Source organism: Condylura cristata, unplaced genomic scaffold, assembly GCF_000260355.1.
Source record: "Condylura cristata isolate star-nosed mole 26May11 unplaced genomic scaffold, ConCri1.0 scaffold00009, whole genome shotgun sequence".
In the NCBI taxonomy this organism is placed as follows: domain Eukaryota; kingdom Metazoa; phylum Chordata; class Mammalia; order Eulipotyphla; family Talpidae; genus Condylura; species Condylura cristata.
This window is the reverse complement of record NW_004567110.1, coordinates 20,244,887-20,268,540: the sequence shown is the minus strand read 5'-3', so window position 1 is coordinate 20,268,540 and position 23,654 is coordinate 20,244,887. Positions and strand designations below refer to the sequence as shown.

The following is a 23,654-nucleotide window of genomic DNA, read 5'->3' as shown; positions in this document are numbered from 1 at the left end:
CACCTGTTCTGCTCCCTACTCTGTCTTTGGTGAATCCTCTCACCCCACTGTACCTCTGGCTTATAACCTAGTTCTCCTATGCATAAATCAAAAAAAAAAAAAAAAAGAAAAGAAAAAGAAAATCTTAAAAAAATGTAAAAAATACTGTGAAAAAATACTGTGCTGATAATTTGATAATTCAAGGTCATAATTTATCTCTTGAAATTCCCCCTAATTTTTCTCATGCTTACTTTGTGAAAAATAGTAAATATGTATATTTAATTTGAAGACATTGGACCTTAGGTACAAATATATTAAAATGCATCCTTATATCAAATATATGAAAGGGGGAGACACTAATAACTGCAAACATTTTACCAGACAGTGGAAATAGAGGCTGATTCCCTGACTTACTTAATTATTCTAGAAACAACTGATCTATGAGATTGAAGGTATTTATTAACTCTGGAATAAATAGCTGTTAAATTTGATGGGGTAATTATTAGTATGTAAAACATATTAATATGTTGAATTTCACAGGGAAAACATCTTATTGTCATCTTTGATTTAATAGCACACCAAGTTTTTTTTTTAATAATGTAATAGTTTATTTTTACATCATTTTGTGCCTTTTTCTATTTTAGTTGTAATTGCCATGGGCTTCCCATCACCAAATCACCCGTGTGCGATCACCACTGTCTGTGCACTTCCCTCCCCTCACCATATTTCATCCCATTCCCCATTCCAACCTCCTAAAATTTCTCTGGTATACAGTTGTTCATTATTATTATTTTCTCGTCTGGTCCTTTATACACCTGCTACGAGTGAAACTATCCAGTATTTTTCCTTTTCTTTCTGGCTTATTTCACTAAGCATAATCTTTTCCAGCTCCATCCATGTGCTGCAAAAGGCATTTTTTTTTTGGTTGCTGAGTAATATTCCATTGTGTATATGTACCATATCTTTTTAATCCAGTCATCTACTTTTGGGCATTTGGGTTGTTTCCATGTCTTTCCAATTGTAAATAAAGCAGCAATAAACATGGGGAGAACCCCAAATTTTATTCAAACACTAATGTATCTTAATTTCTGATGTGTAAGTGAAGAGAGTCTACCAATGAACAACTTTTTTGGATTGATTCTTTTCTCTTCCCATTTGTCCAAGAAAATGCAAGGCAGAGGCTATTTATAACAGAGAGGCAGACACTTACTGATTTCACAGTTTCCAAATGATGGGCATTTATTCGCAGCTTAAGTAAGTTTTATTGCTTTGATTACAACTTTTGTGTAAATAATACTGACCAGCTAAAAATGGAAACTGGGAATCCATGCAGGCTGGTAATGTCAAAGCATCTTAATTCTTCAGTAACTGATGAATGCTTAATCATGGGTATATTTGTTTTTCTGTGCAATGGCAGAGGTTTAGTGGGTTAGGGCCAAATGAAGGAAAGATTAATTGTTAGAAATAGAATTATGAACAGAACTCTAATAAACAAATGTCCATGAAATCGAAATTAACTTTTGCTGTTGGCTATAACATATATAAGTTCTGTCTAGATATATATGCATCAATATACCAGCAAAAAAAATCAAAGTGGAACACTCACTAGGTAAAATTCCCCTTCCTGGACCAGGGAGAAAATAATGATAATAATGAGTAATTATATACCAGAGACATTTTAGGAGTTTGGAATGGGGAATGGTATCAAAAACGGTGGGGGGAGGGAAGTGCACTGGACTATGGTGATGGTACATGGGTATTTGGTGATGGGAAGCCCATGGGGATTACAACTGAGATGGGAAAAGGCACAAAATGATGTAAAATTAAGCATATTATTAAAAAAAACTCCCCTTTCTGGAAAATTTAAAACTATTTTTCTTACTTACAAAGAGAAAATTCCAAAATGCAACTGCAATCACATTACTTTATGTATTTTAGCAGTACAGTTATTTTCATGTATATTAGCTCGTCTAACTTTAAATACTTTTTGACCTTCACTATGATGGTCCCCCTGTGCTATTTTATGAACCTATTATGCACTGATTTTTTGTTTTATTAAAATATCTTTAAATTAAAATTTTATTTTTTAAAAGATTTATTTATTTATGCATACAAGAACTGAGGTATAGGCCAGAGGTGCAGGGGCGGTGAGAGGATTCACCAGAGACAGAGTGGGGAGCAGAACAGGCAGACTAACAAAGTACACTGCTCAGGGGAGCAACTGGCAAGACACAAGAGGTCTGCTACGCCATGTGGGTCACCTCCCTGGCCGGAGATGGAACTCATGCTTCAGTTTCTGTGGATAGCTTCATCGTACTGTGCTTTAACCAATTTGTGCCACTGGACAGGCTCCTAAATAAAATTTTAAATTAAAAAAAATTTGCCCCACACCTGCCAGGATATCAGTTTTTAACCAGTAACCCCAGTTTCTATCTTTACTTCCCTCTCACCCTCCATATTCAAGAACTATAAGGCACTTATGTTCCTCTACTTTTTTCTTAAAGGAAAGGGAGAAGGACACATTATTTTCTGTCTTACTAAAGGAAATCTTCATATAGTTACTCCTCATTGTGTTTTAAGGGTTAAAAGAATCTATAGATTCTTTTCAAAGGCCTGATTGAGACATATCTCAAAATATAGACCTTTTAGTTGACCTTTATTTGCTCTTTGCAATTTATAGCATAGTGATGAAGTATGAAAATCCTGACTTCAAATGTATTATTTGGCTCCCCCCATAGTAATTCCTTCTAATAGAATGGATTCAAATTTATCATTCTTTATGGTAAATGATATTAAGCTGAAAAAAAATTTATTTCCATTTTCTCAGGCTTTTTTTTTTATTATGGGAGTGCTATTGTCCTTTCTTCCTTCCTTCCTTCCTTCCTTCCTTCCTTCCTTCCTTCCTTCCTTCCTTCCTTCCCTCCTTCCCTCCTTCCCTCCCTCCCTCCCTCCCTCCCTCCCTTCCTTCCTTCCTTTCAATTATTTTAAAGATTTATTTATTTGTGCATACAGAACTGGGGTATAGGCCAGAAGTGCAGGGGCGGCAAGAGGCTTCACCAGAGAAAGAGTGGCAGATCTATGAAGCACATTGCTGAGGGGAGCAGCGGGCGGGTCAGGAGAGGTCTGCAGCGCCATATGGTCACCTCTGGGGCAGGCGGGGATCGAACTCATGCGGAAGTAGCTCCAGCCTCTTAGTGCTGTGCTTTAACCCCCTGTGCCACCAGGGAGGGCCAGGAATTGTGTTTTCTTAAAAAGAGAAAACTATATGAGTGTATATTTCTTTTTTTAAAAAAGACTTATTTATTTATGTATACATGAACTGTGTGAGGGGGTGAGAGAATTCACCAGAGACAGAGTGGATAACAGAATAGATGGATTGACTGAAATACACTGCTGAGGGGGGCAATGGGCGAGACAGGAGGTCTGCTGTGGTCTGTTATGCCATGTGGGTCACCTTCCTGGCCGGAGATTTAACACGTGCTGCAGTGGCTGAAGATTGCTTCATAGTGCTGAGACTTAACCCCTTGCCCCACCAGGGATGACTCAATGAGTTCACATTTCATAAGCGTCTTACTCATATTTCATATTATCAGAGCAGAGAATATATATACATGGATCTTCTCAGACGTGTCCTCTGAGAAGAGACTCAGCCAAACCTCACAATCTCTTTCAGTGGAGTGTGGAGGGATGCTTCATGAAGGTGGCAGTTGGTCTTCCTCAATAGATTCATAGTGTAATGCTCCAGAGTTCCACTAGAATTTAAATTTTTGGCCACAGGAGTTGGGCCAGTAGCACTTTTCCCTACAAGACTATAGCGTTTGAACAGTTTAAAACTAGTTTTCTTCTATGCATTTATGAATATCACTGATACATGAAGATTAAAAAAAAGTCTCATTCAATTTTGGAAGGATTCATGGCACTTAATTATTTACTAGTATGAACTGGGTTTATGTTTCTTGCAATAATATAATACTGATTTAGACCTATGAGTTAATTAATTTGCACTGAAGATGATGTGGGTACTTTATTAATATTTAATTATAGAAATGAAGGCGACACATTCCTCCCCTACTTGAATTAAAAAGAAATTATTAGTGTAAGCCTTTTTGAAAAATTCATTTATGTCAAAATCAACTGATAAATTGTTTGCTAAATTATACTAGGTAATTTAAGACTAGAATGAAAATCTTTCTCCTTTAATATCAAGATATATTCTCCTAAGCCATCCACATAATTTCAAGAATGAATATTAAGAGGAAAACAGAAATAAAAAACTTTTAGAAGAAATTGCATCTTGCAGTTCACTTATATATATATGTACACACACACACACATAGTTGAGATTCATAGTTTTTATCTCGGTAATACACAATAATAACATTTTACATTCTCATGTAATCAGTATCATTATAAAGAAAGTAGCAAATGCAACTAATTTTAAGGGGATTGTGCATTTACTAACTATAGTAGATAAACTCTGAATCTAAGATCTCAGTATCAGTAACAGTTGTCTAATCCTGATTTCACAATACAGAATACATTTTTTATAAAGATAAAAATTGTGAGATTCAAATAAAAGAGAAAAATTAAAGAATTCTGAATTAGGATTATAGCTTGATATCTGGAAGCTGTAAGATTAAAAATGACTTAAATATTTTCTTAATAAATTGAGCTGTGTATGTGGTGCTCAAGAGAGAATGAGATTTTCTGTATAATTAAAACATGTCAGTTTGGCATTTAGTGTATTGCTTGGCAGTAGTTGGTTGTTATCAACATTTAAATTGGTTAAGATCTCAGAATATATGTTGCTGAAAAAAAATCATTCTTTCTCTCACACTCTTTGTGTGTCTCTCTTTTGTTTCTCTCTCCCTCTCTCCCCCACCACCAAGTCCCTTCTCTCTGTGTGTAAAGAGGATAAAGAAAAAATGAACTAAAAATATGTCCTCATGTACACTGAGACAAATGATATATATATATATATATATATATATATATATATATATATATATATAGACAGAGATATATAGGGCCTTGGTTGTGCACCAGGTTAAAGCGCAGCACTGCAAGCTAGCAACAGCTGCTTCAGTGCTAGTTCGATCCCAGGCCAGAGGTGATCCACACGGTGCAGCAGACCTCTCCTTTCTCACTTGCTGCTCCCCTCAGCAGTGTACTTCATCAGGTTGCCTGTTCTGCTCCCCTATCTGGCTAAGGTGACTCCTCTTATCACCCCGGCACTGCTGGCTTATACCCCAGTTCTGTATGCATAAATAAATAATTTTTTTAAAAAGATAGATAGAAATATATATATTTGAGTTGAAGCCTCTTATAAAGAACTTGTGCTGATAATGACAGTGGTTGGTCACAAAACTCAAAGAACTTAAGTCACCTTAAATAAAATACACTAATTACTGGAAACTTTTCAACTAGAAATACGAGGATCTTGATTAGTCTTCAATGATTTCTGTAGTATACTGGCCATCAATTTAAAAAAAAAAAAGACTTGCTTTTATAATTTCCTGCTCCCTATTTTAACACTAGGCAAATTAATAAACCTTGCATTTTACACATGATTTGCAAGTTATTTTATATTCCTCCAATTATTTTGAAATACATTACACATTTGAAATATGTTGAAATATACAACATTTCAAGCAAATTTTTGAATTAAAGCACTTTAACAAACAAATGAATCAACAATCAATGAATGGATAACTACTGCCTAAAATTTAACTTGAGGCATTTTAATATTAAAACAGAAAGATTGAAGAAGTAACTTAGATTAAGCATCTGCTGTGTGTGAAGATCTTTAACACTTTCAGTAAAAGGATATCTCTTTAAGTAGTTCTAGATGAGGGAATTGGCTTGGGTGTTTTCCAAGCTGCAGATTTAGATGGGTCTCAGGGCCAGAAGTCTGATAATGCATGCTTCATAATTCAAACTTTTTGTATTTTGCTATGAATATATTGCAATATGGTAAGATAAATCCTAACCCCCTTTTAAATTTTCTTTTTTTACATTTGATTTCAAATATATCAGAGTTGAGATATCACATCTTGCTTTGCATCCTCAAAACTTGCATTTACACCCCTTAGAATTTTATTACTCATGCCCTGCAACTCAAAGAAAGATTGTTGGGTTAACCTTGATCCCCTTTATGAGAGGCTGAATCATTGTAGTATCCAACATTGCTTTCTGGGGTGTAGAGGAAGAATAATTTCAAAGAATTGAAAACAAAAATATTTAGGAAGATAATTCTAAGGCAGTGTTTCTCAACCTTGATTTCATTTTAGAATTTTCTGGGAAACCTAATAATATTGTTGCCTGGAGCTCACCACACAATTCTAATGTGTAGTTAAGGATGGAAAACTGCTGTTAGTTCACACCCATAATCACAAGGCTATTCTGCACCCACGTGATCTCCAGTAAGATGAAGTTTGGAGTACCAGATGAAGGTGAGGAGTTCGGGGAAAGCACAAATATGACAGCCCTCTATGTTTTAGCAATGAGGCAACTCAGTAACAAAATCACTATCACTCTGGGATAAATTTCTGAACAACTGCAAAAAAAAAAAAAAAAAAAAAAGCCTTACTAGAGAAAAGGCTGCCTTAGGACAACAGGCAATATTTCACGGCCTTACTGAGGTGGGTGTTTAATAGGCACCCATTTATCTCTAACTGGGATTGGCGTCTATAGGAAAATAGCTTTGCATAAATACAGTTTTACTAATAAGCCTTCATTGAGTTGCGAGTAGCCTATTAAATTCTGGGTAAGTATTTTTCATAATCTACATACCCAAGATTTTAGCAATAAATAGTACAGCACTTCTACTTAAAAGCAGATCTGGCACTTAAATCTGAACCTATGACAATTAATCAGGAGAGAATTTATAATATCTCATTGGCTATGGCAATGACTCCTTCACATTCAAATTAATTTAATTAAAATGCTGCTAGATCAAGAGTTATCTTTTCTCAGGTATTTCTTACAGCAAAGCCTGTAGTATAAAATTAATGAATCTGGAATAAATGGTGGATAGAAAGTCATTGCAACTCACTTACTCACTCGCTTCTAACTAGCTGCTAGTGTAGAAAAGGCTCCCTGCCACTGTAGGTAGTAATCATCTCCTTGACAACCAGATAAGACACTCATCTTGAAACTCATAAGTACTTTTGTATGGCCTGATAAAAGGAAAGCTGTGTACTATCCAAATGACAAGTTAAGGCTAATTTCTATAATACAATTTATAATTTCTTATCAGGAATCATAAATCAGACAAATTCTGCAGGGTTTAAAATGCTCACTTAGAAACAAATTTTCTCCAGATCTTCCACCTCCAAAAATAGGTTTTTCTAGAAAAATCAGCAACATACTACAAAATGTGGTTTCCATTTCAGATGTTCTTAAATCCACTATAATATTCTGTAATATTTTATGACAATTCTTTCACAAAAATATACCTCCTCAACAATACAAATACTCCTCCCTCCTCACCACAGGAAACTTACCTTTTGGAAGAAGTAATCAAAAAATCACTGGTGGGCAAATATAAAGAGCTGAGAGGCTTTAGTTCTGGAGTCAAGGGATGGAGACTTGTTTAAATGAGCCCTAGTGTCAACTGACTGAGGCTACCCTCAAAGCTAAACCAGAGGAATCTGATGCTTCAGGGCACCTCCCTTTGTTCTAAGTAGAATTGCTAATGCTAAAATTGCAGTCTGCATTCTGTTTGCTCAAGGGAACACCCCACAGTCTGACACAGCTTCCAGCTTAAATATCCTGAGGGGGAAGAACAGGTCCCAGAGAAGGAGCCTCCCCATTGTACTAGTAAAACAAGCCAAACAGCAAGTGTAAATCTGAAAAGCTGGAAATTTGTGGTCACAGTAAGGTGATCTCTTCTCCTTTGTAAGATATATTGGAGAAATTGAGAAAAGGATTTTTCTACTTCTTGAGAATACCTATTAAGGAAGAGAATATGTCTTTCTTAAAAATGAGGAAATTTTCTCATTCCCTTTTTTTTCCTGGCACTTACATTGGCATATAAAATTTACATTGGCAGATAAAAGCAGGTATTGTAAAAAGAGAGTGAAATTCCTCAGGGCAGTAATCTATAGATCAAGGGATGGCCTAACTGGATAAAAAAAAATTACAAAAAATTTAAGGCCATTAATAGAAAATAAACCTAGTAGTGTAATTTATTCATTGGTTAACATGAGTGTGATAGAGTATGGGGAAAATTTGATTGTAGTAGAGACAGATAGAGCAACACTACCTAGTCTTAATTTTTTTAAAAGAATTTTAAAAACTCTTACATGTTATCTTTCTACTGTCTGTACACTCATGTTTGTTTTCCTCTCTTTAAATGTGAAAACTGGACAACAGAATACATAGTTCAATTACTTGGATCAGAGTCTTTGGGAGCATGTGTCTATACACACACACACACACACACACACACAAAACTAATGAAAGATTACAACTACTTTATCAAATCTATTTTCCTAGTACTTTTTTTTAAAAAAGATTTATTTATTTATTTATGCATACAGAAGTAGGGTACAGGCCAAAGGTGCAGGGGCAGTGAGAGGACTCACCAGAGACAAAGCAGGGAACAGAACAGGAAGATCCACGAAGTACACTGCTGAAGGGAGCAGCAGGTGAGACAGGAGAGGCCCTCTGTGCTATGTGGGTCACCTCCCAGACCAGGGATAGAACTCATGTGAAGCAGCTGTGGTTAGCTTCATAGTGATGAGCTTTAACCTGCTGAATCACTAGGTAGGGGCCCCTAATACTTTTTTATGGATCAGTAAAATGACTTGAGTTGAGTTCAAATTCGTTGATGGAATTTCTGAACAGATTTCAGAGTTGAGTAGTAATGACAAATAAAGATGCTAGTTTCAAAAGTTTTAGGTTCAAATATTCAACATAAATACAAGGAATATCAACTTGAGGAATAGTGTGGGAAAAATAACCTAATGGATTTCTTAGCAAAAAAATATGTAAATAGTATGTAAATACTCTTATGAGAAATGATTGGTCTACATATATGCATTTTCTATAACTTGACAACTAGAGAATACATGCCTTTTCTAAAGAGGGTAAATCTAGCTCTTCTTCCATTTAGTCATCCACATTCTAATCCATTTAACTAATATTTTGCTCTCAATATGTATTAGGAACAGTAAGAATGATGCTGTCAAGGTATTTGGTCCTTAAATAGACTTAAATTCCAGTAACTTTATTCTTTTATTTTATTTTTCTGATACATGAATAATTTATTAATCGTTAGGCTTTTCAGAGGCAAGCAACATATGTCAAAATTCTTTGTAATTTCATAATTGCACTGTTTAATCTCAGAATTAAGTGTTCATTGACTTCATCTGCAACTGATAGTAAATGCCTCTATACTTATTGCTAGCAATGCAAATATTGGCACATTAATTGAAGATATCTTTTTTGTGTGATTTGAGATTGCATGAAAAATACTTAAATTGCCCAGTGTAATAAAAGTCAAAGAAAGTGTTATTATGGGCCTAAAAGTCCAAAATGAAAAATAAATAGAAATCATAAATTGTTCAAAATTATAGCTACCTGACATATTTTAGTTAAAAAAGAAAGTTTAATAGTGAAGTGATGAAAATTCCAAAGCTAAACTTCAAATAGGTTAAAAAACAAGTATCTGCTGATTTTTTTTTAAAAGATTTATTTATTTATTCGTACAGAACTGGGGTACAGGCCAGAGATGCGGAGGGTGAGAGGATTCACCAGAGACAGAGTGGGGAGCAGAACAGGCAGATTGAAGAAGTACACTGTTGAGGGGAGCAGCGGGCGGGTTAGGAGAGGTCTGCCTCGCCATGTGGATCTCCTCCGGGGCAGGCAGGAATCGAACTCATGTGGAAATGGCTTAAGCTTCTTTGTGCTGTGCTCTAATCTGCTGCGGCCACCAGGGAGGGCCGTATCTGCTGATTTTTTAAAACCATTTTGCAATGTTACTCAAACACAAACTTGTGTGCAAAATTTTCTTACTATGTTGATTAGAAAGTGGAGTAATACATTAATTTCTATGGCATTATGTGTATTCTTACTGTCATTAATTGGAAGAAATATCAATCTTTTCCTGGTTATTTGCAACCTGACAATAAGGATGAGCCAGTTTCAGCACCATGGACAAAGCACCCAAAGCCCTCAGCTCTAAACTCCACAAGAAAAGTTCCCTTTAGGTTAACATGTAAGAAATAACTTTATGGTAACCATCTTCTATTTAAATATGTTTAAAGGGCCAAATGAATGCTAAAGAATGTTCAGCTGGATAATATAAAGTTTATACTTTCAAACCCCTTTTATTTTATGGAAAAACATAATGGACCTTCTAAAGACATGCATCATCACTGTGATAAATGCATTTAAATGTCATTAGGTTTAATGGCTCCTATTCACTCAGACTATTATACCATTCTTTTAAAGTTAATTTAATGCACATTAATGGTGTGAAATTGACGAAATTATGAATTATGTTTCCCTGGGTACAGGTTAAGCCAAGGAAGAAAGGAGAGGACAGGTTAATATTACCTTCCACCCCATTCTTCATTTATACCACAAAAGATGTTAGCTCTATCCTTGGGAAAGAAATGCTCACTATTAGTACATTGAACTTAAATTCATTTTTATGATTTTAAACTCAGTTAACTGTCTGTAGTTGGGTCACCAAAGGTTTATAGTTTTCCTCAAGGAATAAGAAAATATGGGTTCTTTGAGATTAAATTCATATTTCATCCCATACTTTCATAGTAACAGGTAACTTCTCACTTTCTTCTTTTTCTGTATTAATCTTGTAGATGAAATTTAGAGGATCATTCAATTATTTTGTAACCTCTCCCTCACATTATCACCATGTGTCTGTGTTTTGTCAATTTAAAATCTGATTTAAATATTATAATAAATATTATTACGAATGTGGGAAATTTTTAAATCCAAGACTTTGGTCCCAGAAACATTTGATACAGCAAAACTTTCATTCATATTATCAGAGACACTGGAATCTAATTTTGAATTATGACTTGCAAAAATATTAAGAGAAAAATACTTTAATTATGCATGAAGGAAGAAGAGGAAAAGAAATATAAATTTACTACTTGCTGCAGCTCATTTAATACTGACTGATGATTAGCAAAAACAGTACATAGTAGCTACCTTTTTAACTCTCTACCAGTACAATGACCTCAGAATTAAGGACAGAATAAACCTTAATAAAGGAGAACAAAGATCGTGCCAAGCGATACTATCAACTTCCTTCAAGGAATCCGGCTTATCTGATAAGCGAATTATACCCCAGGCTTTATAATTGCATCCTTTATAATCAGAACACTGTAACACATTAATGTCTTTGACATATCCTGGAGATGAGAAGAAATATCCGAGGGCAGAAGTAAATAAATGAAGTCTACAGTTCTTACTTTAAAAAGTGGAGAGAAGAAAGAGCCTCTAGAACACTGTTCAGAGAAAGTGAAAAAAAAATGTTAATATCTGGCATAAGTAATAAAAGATAGTTTCTGAGCACACAGAGATCAACTTGGGCTTCAACAAATAATTTGGGCAAGGATAGCTTCGTTTTTCCTAACAAATGTGTTAAAGACAAGTAAATCCGAAAAAAAAAATATTAGGAAGAAAGCCTCACACTCAATGTTTATTTAGACTAGGTAATTAACACCAATGAGCTATGTGGTCCAGAGTAATGTTAACTGGAAGGGTAGTGGTCACGATGAATAGAAGGTATTGTGTGCAACTATCACTACTCTGTTCTAAATGTTCTTTTCCCAAGGAAGACAGAAATTTGCGATATTTTAAGTCTAACATTTTATTAATAAATATTTCTCTGATTTTTAAAACAAAATATATCTGTAGGATGAATTTGGTCCCAGATGCTGCCAGGCTGAGCCACCTGGCATATGGGCCTTGGTGAAGCACCTGGCAAGGTTTCAGATAATATCATTATTGAGATGTTCTGGCTGAGCGACAGTAGAGGCATTACAATTAGGTGAGTTCAAATGTAATCTCGATATAAGGATAATTGGATCCTCCCAATGATGGAATGGGCTGGCCTTATTCTAGAACAAGGCAGCAGATCATTTCAGTGTTTGAAAATAGATAATTTAAATAAAAAAGAATCAGGGCCCTGAAGAGTACCACATGCAAGCCTCATATTGTTAAAGGAAACTGTTGCTGTTTTTCCTTTCTGATGAGCAAACACTGTCACTGAAGTTGGAGGGTCATAAAAATTCATTTTGGAACTAGCAGAAGTACAATGAGTTATAGTTCCTTAATACAATTTGTAGAAACACTATTAAGGTCTTTCCAAACTCATCTACCTATATTTTCTACATTGCTTTAAAAAATTCACTCTGAGAATGTAGAAGTTTTCTTATTCATGGATTTTTTTCCAAAGGGATTTCTATACCAAACAAAGCAACATATAGTTTTTAAAAAAACACAGTTAACATATTCTGAGATAAGAGACTAAAACTGCCTAAACACATATGACTTGGTGATTGAGCCTGGGAGACAATCTGAATAGTCATTACCATAAATTATAGAAATGGAAACCAAATATAGCTTTTAGCTTCTTTAGAGCTAAATATATTTGCGGAGATGGGCTACTATGATAAAAAAATTAATTTAGGAATATTTTATAGTTTAAAAAACGTAGTGGCAATTTACTTTTTTCCTAGAAGAGATGACAGATTATTTCTTGAGTGGTGACTAGAACATGGAGTGACCTAGTTCTCTCCTATTCTATAGCTGATGATGAGTTGCTCCTTGCAGCTAGGCTTGCCTCCTTCTCCTATCCCTAAAGCACCCCTGCCTGCCACCATAAAGCTTCTCATGTGCTGGCTCTACTACTGGGGGTGTATCCAGGATGATTGTATGTGGCCCATGAATAAATCTCTTTGGAGGTTATGTGTCCATTTTTACATATATTGAGGAATATATAGGAATTTTGGGGCTATGAATCCTTAAATGAAGGCTAAGTCAAAAAAAAAAAAAAAAAAGTCATGTATCAGGGCCTTCCCTGGTGGTGCAGAGTTCAAAAAGCACAGTACTATGAAACTATCTGCAGCCACTACTGCATGGGTCCAATCCCTGGCCAGGGATGTGATCCACATGGCTTAGCAGACTTCCACTCACCGCTCCCCTCAGCAGTGTACTTCAGTCACTCCACCTGTTCTGATCCCCACTCTGTCTCTGGTGAATCTTCTTACCCCTGCACCTTTGGCCTGTACCCTGGTTCTTTGTATGCATAAATAAATAAATCTAAAAAAAAAAATCAGGCATCAATTTAAATGGTAATATTAAGTGAATAGCAGTACTATTTATATTTAGAAATGGTAAAAATTGGGAAGTGTACTTGAGTAATTGAAAACCTGGAAATCGTGCCCTCTCCCATGGAGAAGGATGCTTCTTTGGTTGGAGGTTGCCAGGATGTGGTAGGACCTTTGCTTAATGGACCACCAAAGTTTTAGATTTCTCTCTCATTCAGGGAGGTATTTAGGTGTTCTGGGGCTTCTTGGCATTAATGGCCAACACCAAAGAAGAAACACCTTGAAGTTGATGAGAGCAACTCTAAAAACAAACTCTTCAGTAGTTAATTTAACTTCATTCCTGTTTCTCTTAAAGAGAGACATTTTTAATGAACATCAGTTTCTATCTATAGAAGTCCATCTCCTTTTATCTCTTCTGCTGGGTGACATCTATTCCTTTAACCACCTAAAGCACAGGAAGTATTCAGCTAAGAGAAAGAGTAAAGACTAATTGTAGACGTAAGATCACAGCATTTTCTGCAGGAACAACCCCCCCTCCCCAACAACAAAAAACTTATTTTAGAATAATAGCTACTCAAAGGAGACACTTTCTCTGTCTTCCAACATATAAATTAATAATCTTAAATTACAGTTTATTGCTAAATGCTGTGTTGTAACTCTAGGCTATACTGATCATGAGCAGTAATGCTTTAGAAGTTCATATGTTCTTTTGACAGTAGCAATCAAAGAAGTTTGAAGGCATTTGGTTTTGAACTTACTTAAAAATAGCATGTATAGGCCCTCACTGGTGGCGCAGCAGGTTAAAGCACAGCACTGAGAATCTAAAGCCACTTCCGCATGAGTTCGATTCCCGCCTGCCCCAGAGGTGACCACATGGCGTGGCAGACCTCTCCTGACCCGCCCGCTGCTCCCCTCAGCAGTGTACTTGTCAATCTGCCTGTTCTGTTCCCCAGTCTGTCTCTGGTGAGGCCTCTTGCCGCCCCTGAATCTCTGGCCTATACCCCAGTTCTGTATGCATAAAATAAATAAATCTTTAAAAAAAATAGCATATATAGCAAAACAAGGTATTGTTTGTATATTAAGATTTAACACAATAGCCTGATAGAATCTGATGTACTTACAAAATGATTTGAAAACAATTTTTATTTTGAAATAATTATAGATTTGCAGGAACTTGCAAAGATAATATAAAGAGGTCCCATAGACCCTTCACCCAGTTTCCCCCAATCAAACTATTACATAATATCAATAGCAGGAAATTCACATTGGTGCAAAGTGTGCAGAGTTCTGTGACATCTTATCACACATGTAGATTTGTGTAGTCAGAATGAAGACACACAGTTCTTCATTTACCACAAATATCTCCCTCATGCTACCTTATAGTCACAGACTCTTTACTTTAAGCTATGTCAAACTTAAGTTTGTAAAGTTACACTTTCATGCCTGTTACATACCTTTACTAACATATGAGATCTGATTTAAGAGATAGTTGGTCCTGAGTTTGTCCTCAACTGAATCATGCCCATAGAAAAATTATTCTCTGCCATTCTAGGTAGCTTATCTATAAATGTGGAGGTTTGCTCCCTTTTTATTTATTTATTTATTTATTTGGACACCAGCATTTATGAACTCATGATTATCTGGTCTCAAGTATGATATCACTTTAGAGGCTATTAAATGTAAAGCAAGTTAATGAAATATAAGTTAGCTGTGAAAATCAACAAGAATTGAATGCTGTTGTTTTAAATGTGTTCAGTTAAAAGTCACTGTCTAATAAGCAACCTAATGCTGCATTATAATATATTGCTGCTCTAGTATCTGAAGGATATAAAAACATAACGTCACCTGGTCCCACCTCTAAGAAGAACAGGTGATATTATTTTACCAAATGTAGGGGTGCAGAAAACTTGGTACCACCATAATTACCTGATTCTCTCTGTCTCCAAGGACAGCCTTGGGGTGCAAGAAACGAATATGCCTCCTGTGTGCCAGAGGAATTTCTAAGCTGGTAGTGCTGCTGCAGAAACTTTAGATTGTGGATGCTGAACTGTGCGGTTCAAAGTTGACCCTTCCTAAAGAGGGGTGATCAGGCACTGGAGCTGCTCTTTGCACCTGCTGCCCTGGATCAGGGGATCATAACTGGGGATCTTGCAAGGATTCTAGCTTTGGCATTTCCTGCTGTCCTTGATGCCTAGTATGGCTAAACACCAGAAAACAAGATAAAAACACCAGGAAAGCAATTTTCCCCCAAGTGACCCTTCCATTTAAAGCTTTAAGAATCTCTTCCTCTCTACAATTCATTCATTTGTAAATTCAAACCTGTTGACAACCACCGTTCAGGAGACTTTTTAGCTCAAGCTCAGTCCTTCTACAACATATCAATGACAAGTGTGTCTGCCCTCCTCACCTCAAATGATCTGTATGAAAAGTAATCAGGACGTAGAAATTTGCAAAGTTTTCCTGGGGACTCTGGCGCTTCCAGGTCTTTGACACCTTCTTTTTGGAGTCCCTAACACTGTATTCAACCTTCCTTACCAACACGCACAATTTCCACGTTCTATTCCAGAGGGCACAAACATCACTGAGAGGAGATCCAAACCCGACGGCCTGGTCTACTTGCCTGTTGTAAAGAGGCGTTCGGCCCGACCATCACAAAAACCAATAAAACAAGGATACCGCGACCTCCATCTACGCATTCTTCAGCACCCCAATACCCCTGCACTGGAAGGGGCGGGCCCAGTGTCCAGAACGACCATCCCTCGCCCCCTCATTGGACCGCAGAGGATCAGTGGCCCTCCTGTGCCCGCGGGCACCGGCAGCCAATTCCCCTAAAGACACCCCATCTTACCCTTGCTCTCCCGGAAGGACCCCATCGCGCCGTCCAGGAGGAGGCATCCACGCGCGCCCCGGAGGCCGGGACCCGGATGGGCCGGGGGCGGGGTTGGACGGGACCAGGCGCCGCCGCAGGTGTGCGTTGGGGCGCGGGGAGCCGGGCCTGGCCGGCTCCACCTGCGCGGTCCCCGGCCGGACACGTGGTGCTTCCGCCGCCCGAGCACTGGGGTCCCGGCGGCCCCTCGGCCTTCGCCGCTTGCCTCGGGGCGGCAGGGGCCCCGAAGTGGGGAGAAGGGCGGGGAGCAGAGGGCCGGCACCGGTAGGTGGGGCGCGGCGACTTGGGTGCGGTGAGGGGCCGCGCGCGGGGGGCCCGGGGTTGTACCCCGGCGCTCCGCACCTGCAGGCTCTGTCCCTGTCGCCAGGGCCCCTGCAGCTTCCTCTGCAGATTCTGTTTCCCGAAGCCACTCGGGGCGGGGGCGGCGGCGGCGCACTGCGGAGGCTCCGGGCTCGCGCGGGGTGAGGGAGACCCGGCTGAGGCGGGAGGGTCTGCGTCGCGCCACCCCTTCTCGTGTCAGCCGCGATCCCGCCCGGGCGGCCGCGGTCTGGGGCTGGAGCCCACCCTGTGGGCGTCACTCACTCTGGAGCCGCAAAGCACTGAGAACCGCAGCATGGACCTGGGGTGCCCTTTAGGACTGCCTCACCCTGGGAAAATTCCTGTCGCGACCGCAGCCTGTCCGGGGCAGCCAAGGAGACACGTCGCAAAACGGGATGAAGACTTAATCTGCAGCCTGCTTCACCCATGACCTTGGGCCTCTCCTCCAAGCAAGGCTTCTCTGTCCAAATTTCCTGGTCCTGGGGTAAACGTGGCTACTTTTCTAGGAATTATCTCAGGAGATAAGTGACCGGGTTTAAAAAGCAAAATATTCCAAATTTCTTTATTAGAAAGTGCAATAGAGATCAAATTTTCATTGACTTTGGTACAGAAGGCAGGAAACATACTCAGGTCTGGGAAGAAAAAGTGCTAGTTTGTTAGTTCAAATGCAAAACTAATTCCTCAGCCCCACTGCTTGCTTTTCTGGGAAGGTAGGTTTTTGAACAGATTGTCGCGAAGATACTTTTTCCCCCTCGAAATCTCCATGTAGTCCCACCTAGAATATTCACTTTGCTAAAGAGTTTCATGATGAAACTGCCTGCACCCCTCCTAACCCCACCCCCCCCATAGTTGAGGGCCACAAGGTGGCCACTTGGAATCAGGCTAAAGTTTCTTTCTGGTGAGTTTCTTGTTCAATGCTTACTTGTAGGTAATCTCATAATTACCGTGAAAGATAGCTTTCCTTGCAGAAGACTGCTTCTCCAGCTTTCAGAATGGGCCTTGGGTAGACCTTTGAGGTGTGCTGGGCATGGCTGGAACCTGATGCCCAACTGGTGTGGCCCCATCTTCTAGATCCTCATCTTGAGCCTCTTTTCCGTTTCCAGACTCCCCTTACCACCATGGCTGGTGTTCCTGAGAGTCTAACTCTCACATTGGATTAAAGTCCAATGGACCTATGTTTATGTATGTGAAAACGGTGCAGTGCTGAGTTTACACCGTTGAAGTCCACCAGTCTCACATTACTTAACCTGGCACATAATAAATAGTCATACTCATACTCAGATTTGTATTGTGTTAAGTCCTAGAAAGCTCCCTACATGAAAAGTATGGATTCATAGCATAATCCCATGAAGCCATAAAAAAAAAAAAGTCTTATGCCAATTCTGGACATGATGCATTTTAGTATGGACCTTTCCTCTTGCAGGACTTCATCTCCATTGATGGACCAGTGAGTGTAAGATGCCCCAGACCTTTAATATCAGTAGATGAACCCACTACTGATTTATTGTCAAAACTGCTCTCCATCACAGCATTTCCTTTACCAGTTTGGCTGTGGGCTCAGGATTATGCCCTTGGAATGTCTTCTCTCCGTAATTCAGAGCCTCTACAGCACACATTCCAGGGGTATGACCATTTACTCTCTCCTACTTTATGTATTTATTAAAACTGTTGTGAGGCAAAAAGGATAGTGTTTGTAAAGTGCCATGGAAATATCAGACTGTTAGCTACAACCAGGCACCTGGTTACAATTTTATAGCTTCCTCTGAATCAGAAATTCCCCCTTACCTGGAAACAATGTCATTATTTTATTTTAAAGACTTTAAAGCACAGTGCTTGTAAATTTGGTAAGGTCGGTATGGGGGTGACAAATTGGAGAACAAGGATTGGCTTGGAGTTCCTGAACTGGGAGGTGTCCGTGCACTGGAAGATGGGGACAGGAGAGGGAAGAATCCTTTTAGGAGTGCTTTTCATCATAGTGGACACAGTGCTGATTGCTTCAAAATAAAGGAAGGGTCTCCTTTATAGGGGCTTAACTTGTTTGTTGTTATTGTTAAATATAAAAGTATTTTACTAAATTTTTCAATTTAAGAGCATGGGGTAGTATTTTTTAAATGGTGTCATTTTTACTATGGTTACAACACTGCCAGGCAGTCTAGGATTTGGAAATTGAGGTTCACACGTGTGTGGTGTAAATATGTATGCATGTATATGTGTCTTGCCACTCCTACCATCAAAGCACCAGGAGTCCCCACCATAGTCCACTGAGCCCTTCCCATTTTTCTCTGCCCACCCCCGCACCTCCCTCTTTGGTAGCCTGAATTCCACAGTCAGATTTGTAAGGTTGGTTTGGTTTCGTTTCATCTGTTACTTTGTTTTGTTTCTTTGTATTCCACATGTGAGTAAAAGCATCTATTTGCCTTTCTCCTTCTGATTTATTTTGCTTAGCAGAGTGCCTTCTAGTTCTATTTTGTCACAAATGTTAAGAGTTCATTTTTTATAACTAAGTATCCCATTATGTATCTATGCACCACATCTTCTTAGTCCCTCCATTTGTCATTGGGCACTGAGGTAGTTTCCCTAGCTTGTTTATTGTGAATAATAATAAACAGTGAACATAGGAGTACATACATCCCTTCAAATGAATGTTTTTGCCTTCTTCAGAAAGATACTGAGGAGTGGAATTGCTGGGTGGTGTGGTAGATCTATTTTTAGTAAGTTGAGAAACCTCCATATTGTTTTCCAAAGGACCTGGACCAGTCTACATTTACACCAACACAAAGCGTGTTCCTTTTCCTCCACATCCTCACCAGTACTTGTTTTTGGTCTTTTTGAAATTGACCAATCCCGTGGGTGTGTCTCCAAAAAAGACATGCAGATGACCAACAAATACATGAAAAAATGTTTATCAGGGAAACACAAATGAAAACAAAGTAAGAAAACAACAATTTCATCCTCATTGTCATATGCATCCTCCACATTGTACCTTTTATAAGATGACCTGAAATTAAGATACAATAAATATCTATGCACAAATATCAAAATGCAAAACACTGAACTGAAACTTTCTTGAATATGTTGCAAGAATAAAGTGTGACTCTAGATACTTGAGGAATTTGGTTATTTTTTAAAGATTAATTTATTTATGCATACAATAACTGAGGTACTGGCCAGGTGTGTGGGAAGAGAAGATGCACCAGAGACAGAGTGGGTGCAGAACAGGCAGATTGACTAAAATACACTGCTGAGGGGAGCAGTAGACTAGAGAGGAGAGGTCTGCTGAGCCATGTGGGTCACCTCCCTGGCCAAGGATCAAAGTTGGGCTGCAGAGGTTGTAGATAGCCTTGCAGTGCTGTGCTTTAACCCATTATGCTACCAGGGAAGACCCTTAAGAATTTGTTTTTGAAGGAAGGTTTATTTATTTATTTTTTAAGTTTCATTTATTTATGCATACAGAACTGGGGTATAGGCCAGATGTACAGGGGCAGCAAGAGGATTCACTAGAGACAGAATAGAGAGCACAACAGGCTGACTGATGAAGTACACTGCTGAGGGGAGGAGCAGGTGAGACAGGAGAGGTCCGCTGTGCCATGTGGATCACCTCCTGGGCTGGGGATCAAACTCTGTGCTGAAAGGGGCCTGGCTAGCTTGCAGTGCTGTGTCCTAATCCGTTGAGCCACCAGGGAGGGCCTGAAGGAAGGTTTAAACCAGGAGATTTGTAACAGGGTGGTCCCTAGGAAAAGGGGAAGTTTTAGGTTTCCTGCCCTACCCAGAAGGAGGGTGAAGTGAAGAAGAGAAAAGAAGATAAGAGAAGGAATCTGAAGAAGGGAACAGGATGGAGAGCCAGACCTGAGGAAGCCATATGGAGCAAAGGGAGACAAGTAAAGAAAAGTGTTTATTTCTTGGCCCAGGACTAGTTGAAAGAGATGTGGGTGAGAGACCCGTGGGGAGATGACTATGGTAGCATTTATCTTGATTTTGCTCTTTTCTTCCCAGACTTGTCTGGCCATTTCTGACCCTTTTCCATGGGTCTTTGCCAGAAGGTGCTTTAGTCTTGTGGCAGCTTTCAGGCCTTGCTTTGGGCCAATCCCAACCCCTTTTGGGTTGCCTTTTGCCCACGAGGGAATAGGTAACTTCAGGTGTTTGATTTAAAAGTTGTATTCTTTGTCTTCTGTGTTGTATACTCACTGTATTAAAGTTCCTTTTAATTAAAGTCTTATGGTTTGTCTTGATGCAGCGGATGGCAGAACCTATTCAGAGCAGTCAGGTTTGGGGGGTTCCCTCTTTTGCCCTGTAACAAATTGAAAGACTAAATGTTATCTAGTCCAGTTTAAGAGGTATTGTTTCTTTAGTTCTTGGATCTCTTGTCTTTTTTGTGACACCCAATTCCTCAAGACTCTTGTGTTTCTAAGCCAGACCTCATTCTTTCAGACCTCATTCTTTATGGCTATTTAAAAACATTATTCCCACACTTTACTTATTTCCTTCCAGATTATAGCTATGAATTGGAATGGAGAAGATTCTCATTTGATTTCTCTAGATTTGAGAATAATATTAAAAAATTAAATGTTCCCAACCTGGAAGTGTGAACAATCAAATGGTGTACTGAAGCAATCTAGTCCTATAACAGACCCTAAATTAGGTGATGGGTGTGGTGTGGTAATAATACTGAAGGGAGAGTTCCTATACCTTTACAAACACAGTGTTGTAAAATCAGTGTTACCTCAAAAAAGCAAAACAAAAGAAAACTCCAAGTTAAAGGAAACAATTCAATTAAAGTAATTGCAAAGAAAATGTCAGCTTTTCTCATCTGGGGTAGTTGCATTGCACTGAGAATATTTGAGCTTTACTTTTCCATCGCTTTTACCAATTTTACCATAGCTAGTACCTGTTTATAATAAGTGACTCATTCAACATTAACCTAACAGTGTATTCTAGTCCTATCTTGGTTTTTCTTTTCCTCTTTTCATTTCCTTACAATTTGTTAATATGTGAATGGATTGATACGTTATTCTTCAAGTTAACAAAATGGGGAAATAGCTCTCATTTACTGAATGTCTACTGTATACCAGGCAACAATATTTACAGTGTTTCATTATTACATTTCTCTTTAGAAATGGTGGTTCTTTTACAAAGTACTGATGCAAATAAGGGTAACTGTGAGTGATTGGCAGCCACAAAGGAGTAAATGGATTTGAAATGAAATATTTCTGATTATTCTGTATTTCTCTTCACATCAGGAACTTTCTGGACATCAAGGTGTTTACTAAAGATGATGCCAAATGGGAGAAATATTGGACACTACTACCTAATGGACAGGGTGAATATTTACTTATATTTTGTCCACTCAAGTTCAAACATGGCTTTTCTTTTCTTCAAGAAAGGACTGGAGTCCAATAGAACCCTTAGAAAAACTGGCAAATCATTTGTAACTCCCTTAAACCACACATATGATGATGAATATTTATTAAAAATACTTTGAAGAGAGACTATTTCTTATAATTTCTGCATTTTCACTGTAACTATAAGAATATTTGAAATATTAACTATGCCAACAACTTTTCCTCAGAACATATTGGCTTAATGCAATGAGATGCATGAAGACTTTAAGCAACTCATGAACCCTCTCTGAGCCTGTAGTTCTTCATCTGTAAAGCAACTAATAAATAAAATGCTCCAGGAGTTTCAGGTGCCAGGAAATATTAGAAACAAAAGTACTTTGAGAACTCTAACCATGAGTGAAATGGAACCATAAGTGTTAGCGTATATATCAGTAAGAAAAGAAATAGAAATCACATAGTGAATTGAGTGGACAAAGAGTATATTCCAATTCAGTTAAACTTTGATCACAGTCATGAATTTTTAGCATAAATGGAACATTCATAGATTCTTTAATCTCCCTCATTTTATTAATGAAGCCAAAAGTACACAGAGAAAGTAAATTGTCTACAGTCATATCATAACGTTAAAAACACTGTGGAGACTTTTGAAGAAGGGAAATGGTAGCAGAGGAGTAGTCAGAATCGGTCAAATATTTATTGAATCACTGCTATGAATCAGGCATTATTTTAGGTGGTAGAAATATAGTGAACACAGTGGGTGGCTTTCCTGCAACATGTAATCGCCTCCTGGTCAGAGCCAGATCAAAGATATGTGAACAAACAAGGCATTCCAAGCACTATTAAATTAAAATAGGCATGTGATGACAAAGCCTAGATTTTTGTTTAAAAGACAGGCTGATGGGCATGCAGTTTATTTCAGTGAGGTGGCCTGTGGTTGCCGTTGTGTTCATGGTTGGACTGAGCGGGGGAATGATTAGTTCTGTGAAATGCTGGATAATAAACAGGCATCCCCTGGTGCTCTGGAGTAGATGTCTAGAGTTCAGAGAAGAGGTCTAGGCTGGAGTTAAACATTTGAAAGTCTTCATCACACAGGCAAAATTAAACCATGTTTTTTTTTTTTTTTTTTAAGTGGCTAATTTATTCTTCAATTGTAAAGGATTTTTTTTGGTCAGGTTGCTGAGCAAGCAAAGTGACCCAAACAAGTGTTAGCTTGTCCTCCCCACACTATTGCCTTTTGAGACTGCTTGGCCATAGGGCTCTCATCACCGTAGCAGTGTTGTCTTGTTGAAGGGACGTCAGAGGGATAGACACTATTTCTCTTTGTGACGTTTCTGTCATTTCTGCCATTTTAAAATGAAGCTGTCCACAACTTCACTGTTATTTCCTTCATGAAGGCCCACCTTTGTGTCTCTAGCCCTTTCTGTGATTGTTGTGATGACCAGTGATTCCTCTGCAGAAGTGGACATTCGTGCAGTATGTGTACAAATATCCACAACATCTAAGCTGAGCTTAAATGACAATGCTTTGTATTATCATTTTAAAAGAGTACATGTAAAGCTATCTCTCAATTTATATTTTCTTATGAAAATCCTATTGAGAGCCTATTTTTGTTTCTCTTTCAATTTTTCTGGGGTGTTGGGAGGTTTATCTTTCTTGTTCACAAAAAGTCTTTATTTAGTATGCTGGCAACTAAATAAAGTTGCTGTAATATGCTAGAGGAAGTTGTTCTTAAGTAAAATTTCTTTCAATTATAGGAGGAAATGAAGTTAAAGATTATTCATTTTAATTTGTAGGGTTTCTCAAGGTCAGATCTGATCAGAA

The 23,654-nt window shown here is 38.3% G+C and overlaps 1 protein-coding gene across 1 annotated transcript in view; it reads right to left on the bottom strand.

Annotated features, from left to right (window-relative positions):
• SYBU (syntabulin (syntaxin-interacting)) overlaps window positions 1-7,760 on the bottom strand; it is a 91,369-nt gene extending 83,609 nt beyond the window's left edge. The window contains exon 1 of the mRNA XM_004679636.1: window positions 7,485-7,760. The gene's annotated coding sequence lies outside the window, so the exon portion shown is untranslated. The remainder of the gene's footprint in view (window positions 1-7,484) is intronic.
• Window positions 7,761-23,654: the final 15,894 nt, after the last annotated feature.